The sequence below is a fragment of the Sinohyriopsis cumingii genome, chromosome 5 (assembly GCF_028554795.1).
Source record: "Sinohyriopsis cumingii isolate HCF-2022 chromosome 5, ASM2855479v2, whole genome shotgun sequence".
Taxonomy (NCBI): domain Eukaryota; kingdom Metazoa; phylum Mollusca; class Bivalvia; order Unionida; family Unionidae; genus Sinohyriopsis; species Sinohyriopsis cumingii.
In genome coordinates, this window is record NC_142965.1 from 71,510,209 (window position 1) to 71,518,862 (window position 8,654).

Consider the following 8,654-nt stretch of genomic DNA (forward strand, 5'->3'; position numbering starts at 1 on the left):
TTAGTCTTAGCCATGTTCATCTTCCCATCCTTCTGTTTATCTGTTAATCTGTATATCATACCTCATTTAAGATTTTGTTATGATTGCATTGTATGAAACTTGTTATGTGGATGCAACACTTCACACCAAACTGGTCACCGTGACCTCTTATGCTTCAGCAACTTTGGCTAAATTTTTGCATTTATATTTTCCCATGCCCTGATTGATTTAGGATGAGGCAATTTTGTGTGTGGATGTATCTTAGTGAATAAAAAAAACTTACCTGTCAGAAAGTAGTGAATGTGACCTTTATTTTCTGCTTCACTGTCCTGGTGAAGGATTGTCTTCAAGTCCAATAAAAGGTGGTTTATGGAACATTCTTCAATGTTTAGCTCAACTGACTAAAAGTAATTTAAGATCTTGGTATGGCCCAGCATCCATTGTCATTTGTATCCATTAGCAATTGCTATTTTTTATATCTCGATACCATTGGACCAGTCTACACTGAATTCATCAGAAAGCATCCTATGATGAAGTGTGTTCCATTTTATATATATGATGTCAGTCTGACATCAAATATGAACACTATTACTACAAATAGAAATACCTTTCAATTAATTTCTCAAAAACTGCTCAACTGGATTTGACCATACAGTACAGAAAGCACCTGAAATAAAAAGTTTTAGAACTAGATCATTACACCATCAAATGCGGCCAACAATACTGAAAATAGAGAAATAAAATTTTAAGACATTAAAAAAACACTCAAAAAGAACCTTGTTCATAGACAGTCATAAATTTCTCCCTGCATTTAGAACATGCTGTACATAGGCATTCATCTCGTAGAAATTGTTGATGATTGTTCCAATATTGACTGATAAAACAAACACAAGTTGGAAGTTTTCCTTTATCCAAACATTGTTAAAATTTCAAATGGAGTAGTATCTTGTCCTTTCTTGTGTTACTAACTACTTTTCAAATATCTTGGATATGCATACTGAGTCTCTGGAGGCCTGAGTGGCCGAGTGGTCTAAAGCACTCTCTGTTACGGATCAGTGCCATCTCACGTCTGTCTGCGTGGGTTTGAGTCTCGGATTCAGCCAGTATGGGTATGTGAAAAAGCTTGCCAGTAGCTTCTTGTGGGTTGGTGTTTTTTTCTGGGGTTTTCCCGGGTTCTTCCTCCACCATTAGTACTGGCCGCCATGTATAGCCTATTGTGTGCTGAAAAATGACATTAAACCCCACAACAACAACATACTGAGTCTTTTTGTATAAAGAGCAATAAAATGAAGATTTGTATGGGGAGAGAAGACTTCATTCATTGCAAAGTCAGTTTCCAGTACATATTTTTCTTCAATTGTGGCTGTATTTTTTGGCTTATTTAATTATATATAAACACGTGAAAAACATAATACGGTAAATTAGTGCACGTTTCCAGTGCAACTTTCTAGAATATCCAGTTAGAAGTACATGTACTGTGAAATTCATCTATAACATGCCCTGAAGGACTAGTGAAATAACTTCCTTACAGATAAACTGCATTATTATTGGGAAGGAAGTCCTTGTATTATGTATCAAAATAGTTAGGTTTGGAATTAATCTATTCCTTAATGGGTTCCACTCTGAGTTCACTTGCTGTTACATCTAAAGTTATTATTATTTGCATGCTTTTTTCAAATTATTTTTCAAAAGGTCAGCCAATAACTATATGAAAATAATGGTTTCATTCAACTGCATCAACTACATTTTTTATTTCAATTCACCCCATTCATTGCAAATGGGAAGAGCAGTTTGTATTATGGTCCATACCACAATGCAGTATATTTTAATTATTCCAACTTCTGTATTTAAGGACTAGCCATTCTATCTTTGGGTAAGGAATGTAAAATTTGGATGCACAGATTTTAAATATATGCTCAGCAACTACTCTTAATGTTACTCGTTTCCATACTTCCATCATTCTGTCTACCCACTGTATGTTCCTCATGCCTCATAAAGTTTTTCTTGTTGATCACATTTTTTGTGCACTTTGGTTATGAGGTCATTAATTTGGTATATGGATATCTCATGATTTGTGGAACACATTACACCAAAATTAGTCATTATAATGTCAGTTTTCTGCTTCATTGACTTTGGGTAAGTATTTGCATTTCAATCAGTTTTTCCATGCACGGTTGGTATTAGGATGAGGCAACTTTGCAGATATGTCTTAGTGAGTACAACCTTTATCTTTCAAATGTCAGTGATTGTGACCTTTATTTCCTGCCTGACTGACCTGGTCAAGGTTTTCCTTTAAGACCACTATGAGATGGCTGATAGGAATGTTCATAAGGATAAGTGATCTTTTAAGTAGGGTGCTACATCCATTGTCTGTCATCCATCGTGTGCTTTGCATCTGTCAGTAATTGCTATTTTAAAATATTCTCAAAAACTAATAGAACAATCTTGACCAAAGTCATCAGAATCATACTGGCTTTAAGGGCTTTCAAAAGATAATACTGACATATTGTCAAATATTGCCACCATTAATTTAAATTTTAAAAAAAAACTTTGAAACTTGTCTTTAAAAACTGATCAAAAGAGTTGGGCAAAATTTGACAGAGCAACCAGGCATTAAAGGCTTTTAAAGGCGAAGTTGATCTGTCAATAAATACAGTCCTCATTACTAAAGGTAATAAAACATTTAATGGATTTTTTTTCCTCAAAAAATACTTGGTAGAATTTGATCAAATTTGACAGAAAGCATCCTGAAATAAAGAGCTGTCAGTTTTATATAAACATTTTCATTCTGCCTTCAAATATGGCTTTAATACTATTGATAGAAAAATCTTTAAATGACAACTTTAGTGGGTGCAGCATTCTTGTTTATGGACGTATTTTAAGTTCTACACACCCATCATAAGTATAGTGTTGTATGCCCATTTGTTAATATTTGTATGTCATGCTTATAACTTTGCAAGCATTGGAAAGATTTGGATGAAACCCTGATATGCACTGAGTTCTGTCAAGAACTTAAGTGTCAGGAATGAGATCATCTCCAGGCGGTGGCAGCTTCCTTTTTGAGGACCTTGGGTGAAGCACTGGTGGGCGGGTCAGGGTTCTATCATAGTCTGTTTTTAGGAATCCCATTGTGCAAACGTGGAAATTTACCACAGAGAGAGAAAGAGTCAGGAAGCCATAAAAACAGGTAAAAATAATACATGACATTTTGTACAAAGGCATGAGAGACAAAGATGAGTTCGTGTTTGTGATTTCTGCACAAGGATGAGTTCATGAGTGTGATTTCTGCACAAAATGCATGTGTCTTGTGCACAATTTGTGAGACTTGATATTTTGTATACATATGTCTTGATTAACATTGCATTGAGATTAATTGAGGATCCAAGTAAAAAGGTCAAAATTTCAAGGCCATAGCAAGGGTAACCAAATCCAAGACCTGTTTCCTTGTCCAAGTCTTAAGTTTGGAACTTAAACTGAATATATTTTAATGAAACTTTATATCCTACACAACATGACCAGACTCTGTGCAACTCGTTTGTTATGCCACATACCTAAAGGGTCAATGTCATAGCAACAGAGGGGGCGAACAGACCAACTTTTGGAAGCGTCCAAAAAATGAAATAAGCCTTCCTAAAAGAAAGGGATTAAAAACTTTAAAAATCAAAATAACTAACTGAGGACTCTCTCCGAGATCCTCAAAGAGTCCCTAGAGTCCCTAGGTTAGTCCACGTTATTTCTCCAAGTAAAAACTTGTTAATGGCGAGTATATTACAAAAAAACGAACCAACTTGAGGTCCTGCCCCCTCTGCTGCTATTAATTAAATCATTATGTTATAATAAAATGGTACATCCGGAATCTTATACTGCAAGAATAGCATGAGAACGATTAGAAGCAATCAAAAAAATTCTTCATGTTAGAGATTCATTTAGAAAAAACCTACAAGAGCAGCAACAATCACAAGCTGAGTACGAAGAAGACACTAAAAAACTATTTAAGCCCGTCACTGCAGCTACTAAGAAAGCTGCAGCGGCTGTTGAAAAAACTATATGGGGAGATATTAAGGAGGAGGATGAGAAGAGGAAAGAGGGTATTTTTCCAGTACTAGACCAAACTGCAGCGCAGACTGAAAAAATAGCAAGAAGAACCAAACAAACAAAAAAGATTTTACGAGATCTTCCAACTAATATAGCTGTGGCGCAACCTCCACCTGTTGATGAAGAAATACTTGAAGATATTGGAAAACTTCGTACTCAAGTCGCCGACGTGAGAAAAGAACTTGCACTTGAACCCAAACCAATAGGAGAAAACTTAGAATTGATTGCAAGATTTAGGAAAGGGTTTGTTGAAGATATTAGAAATACTAAAAGAGAAAAATTACCCGAAACAATATTATTTGGTATATTTAATAAATCTGATATTTTAAAACCCCGTCATGAAAAAGTAAGTGATGATAATCTTATTAAATGGATATATCGCGTACATAGAAACAAAAAACAAGCCAGAGATCTAGAATATAAAAATCTTGATAAAGAAGTAAAAAGACTTTACAGAGAGAAAATAAAACAACTTGAACAAGAACAACATTCCCAGCAGGAACCTTCATATCAACTTCCTCCACATCTGCAACAAATAGAACAACAACAATCTTCTTCACCGCAGAAAGAGATGATGTTGAAACCATCTAGAGAGAAAAGGAAACAGATGGCAAAAGAAATGAAGCAAAAAGTAGAAGAATGGAAACAAAGAGAAGAAATATTCAGAGATATAGAAACTAAACAACAGGAGAAATTACGTTCACTGGGTAAAGAAAGAGATCCTGGCAATGATTCTTTTGATGCTACTGGAAGTGGTCTTTCTTCCCTGAATACAGTGGGAAATAATTTTGTTTGTCCTGACAATATTCTCAATGACATGTCACAGTTAGAAGTTCTTATAGGGGGAAAACGTGCCGGAAATAACTCACCAGAAATAACCAATGAAGCAGCTGATATTTGCCAGCGATTATTTCGCGGCGGCATCATGGATATCAGTATTTACCGAGAACTTATTGATGAGCTCGTTGATGATTTGTCACCGCGATTAGATAAATGGTAAATAAAATAAGATGATAGTACATAATAATCATCGTAAATCCGTATCGGTCAGAGCGGTAAATTCACGATTACCAATCTACAGAGCTATTTACGGAGATGGACTTGGTGATGTTATTCAGGGATTATTTACAAGGTTAGCCCCAAAAGCAGCGCCTATTGCAAAACAATTATTGATGAAAGCTATCGATGTTGTGCATGAAAAAGCTCCTGGTGCAATTGTCAATGTTGCTGGTAAGGCGCTCTCGGCAATCAAAGATAGACTAGCATGATTAATAAGATGAAAATGACAACCAGTAAAATTGCCAAGTACTGAAGTGATGCCCGCAGATGTCAGTAAAATAATAAATCAAGCTGCAAATCAAAAACTGGCAGCGTCAGCAGATCAGGGACTCAGTGAATCGGGAAATAATATCTCAAGTTTGATATCAGGAAGTGGAACTTCCTGAAGTGTAATTTCCTGAAGTGTAATTTCCCAAACGCAGTAATCAACGTGTTAGACGAAAATAATTACAATAAAATGTTCAAGCGCGTATCCGACACAGCATTTGACATGGAAGCACCTGTCCTTAAAGATGAATCGGTACGTGATTATCAGTTTTATTCTTATGACGCACGAACACCAGATCAACGTGGAGGAAGAATTGAACTACAACTTCATGATACAAGTAGATACTTTTTTTACCCGCTGAGGCTTTTATTGAGGTAGAAGGTACAATTGTAAAAACGGATGATACTAATTACATGGATACAGTAAAAGTTGGTTTTGTCAACAATGGGATCATGGCATTATTTGATAGCGCCATGTATATGATCGATGGAAAAAATATTGAATCAATTCAGAAAGATGTCGACATTGCTACAACAATAATAGGATTGGCAAGATATTCTGATGATTATACAAGATCAGCAGGTCCCACAATGATGTTTGCGAAAGATAATTCTGATAACCCCAATGATATTCCATATAATATAAGACGACCAAGAAATTTTGCCAATAACGCTGATGCTGAAGTGTGGCTGGTTGTTCATGGTTCTAATCCAGATGTCAACTTGGGATTTGCAACACGTAAAAATATGTTGCTAGGAGCCAATAGAAGTTTTTCATGTACAATTCCACTATCGCATATTTTTGGATTTTGTAGGAATGTTAAAAAGGTTATTTTTGGAGCTAGACACACGGTTGTTCTTGTAAGAAAGGGTGATGATAACGATGCTCTGTGGAGACCTGCTGGTGATGCTGGTGAAGTAATACTAAAAAAACTATCGTTGTGGATGCCGGTAATGACTCCAATGATCGCAGAAGAACAAAAATTGATTTCTTTCATGGACACAGGTGGTAAATCCTTGTTGTCATGGTAAACAACAAGCACAGATAGTATACAAACTGACGTTAACGGTCAGTTTACATGGCATATAGCATCACAACAAGGTGTTTCTGCACCACGGCATATTTTTATTGCGTTTCAGAACTGTAATTGTTTAAACTCACAAACTCACTCTCATATGATATTTGATAGACTAGGTATCACAAATATTTCTTTACGCATAAACGGACAACAAGAACCAACAGAGAATATACAACTAAATTATGAACAAAATAGTATAGGATGTGTATATCGTCGTTTGATGTCATTCATGGGATATGATCAAAATGTAGATACATGTACTGGGTTGCAAATATCACAATATGATTTCAGAACTTTGTATCAGATTTATTATTTTTCACTGGAGCATCTTGATCTATCAAAACAATCTGTCGTTGATATACATCTTAAAGCAACGTTAAATACAGGTGGTGTTAATTATAGAGCAATCGCGGTTATACTCAGCAATAAAGCCATGTTACTTGAAGGTGGTAGTGGTCGAATGAGAGTCGTTGATGTACCAGTGGAAAATCTTTAATCATTATTTGGTGCGTGGCAAGTATTTATCATAAAATGCCATATCATCACGTTAGTGTCAGTCTGACTGCTGGTCAGATTAAAAACCTTCATTCAAATTCAGCAAAAAACTGCAGAATGAAAATATCACTAAAGCGAGATCAGATCACGGGTGATCAGAATAAATTATCATTATCAGAATGCAACTTAAACATTTCAATGGCGCAAAACAATCAAAAACAGGCGTCAAACTTAATCTCTCTGCAGGTGCGATTAAGGACTCAATTAAAACCGGTGGTATTTTTCCACTTCTCACGGCCATTCCGGCATTAATAGCTGCTGCCGCTCCAGCCATAGCAAAAGCAGCCACATTAGGTGCTGTTGGAACAGCTGCTGGAATGGCTCTAAAGAAAGCAACAGGAATGGGGTACAAAAAAAAGGGATGCGGCCTAAGATTACCGGGATCTTGTTGGGGAAGAGGTCTGAGGCTTCCAGGATCACTTCGTTAGATGCTCCAGCATCAAATTTTGATTTACTTGATGCTGCTAAACGATTAAAAATAAAAAAACTTAAGAGGTGTTTTTATGCGAGGTCAATTACCGAAACAACCGAACAAACTCGAAACAGGTATTATTAATCTTGACTCGAATTCAGGACCCGATACTCATTGGGTATCATACGCGGTTGATCCACGTGGAATCATTTATTTTGATTCATACGGGTTAGCTCCACCGCGTGAGTTTATCAAGTATGTCACGCCACTTCACGTGCAAGTTTGGTATTCAACACTACCCACACAAACAATGACAGATCCGCCAATATGCGGCCGTGAAGTAATTAATGTACTTAACGCTATATCAAAATCATCCAAACTGCCACATAAAGTCGTGCATGATTATACAAGCAACCGATTTGTTTTGAACAGATCTTAGATCTTATATAATTGTTGACATTTACAGAAGAAGATCTTCTTCACGCGTTAAAAGAAGTCCGATGACATTGATCTGTCGAAGTAACTAAAGATGAACTCGCTGATATTATGAACGTGGCTGGAGTTGACCCAGGTGAGGTTCTTATTTTTCAGGATTGATATGGTAAACTAAAAACCAGCAATATCAAATGGAATGACATAATTCGACGAGTACTTGGTGCGGTCACGGATAATATCCCTGTGTTTACTGACAGCGGAAAAATCAGGGTTTAAAGTGAAACGTTTATAACCATCAAAGATCAAATTACAACAAGTGTTGCTAATCGCGTGAAAAATACCAGTGACATAATGACAGGAGAACTCAGCATGAACGGGAATAAGATAGTAGTTTTGAGAGATCCAACATCCGACGAAGATGCTGCAACAAAAAAATATGTTGATGTCAACTACAACACCGTAGATGGTAAATTATCCACGTTGCGGGCCGAGTATGATGTGCACGCAGGCGCTTTTGGAAGATTTTGAAGAAATTTTCAAAAAAAACGATGAATCCATAGATAAATTCTTCGGCACTCCGCACGCCATTGACATAAAACTTTCTGATATCAAGACGAACATCGACACAACTAAAAAAACAAGCGAAGATGTCATAGCGGGGATTCCTGAGATTGTTAATAAAATTAGTCTGATTAAAATTCCCGGCGGGGTTACTCCCGGGCATATTACCAACATCGTATACACAGTATCATCTGGATTCACAACATGGTCGC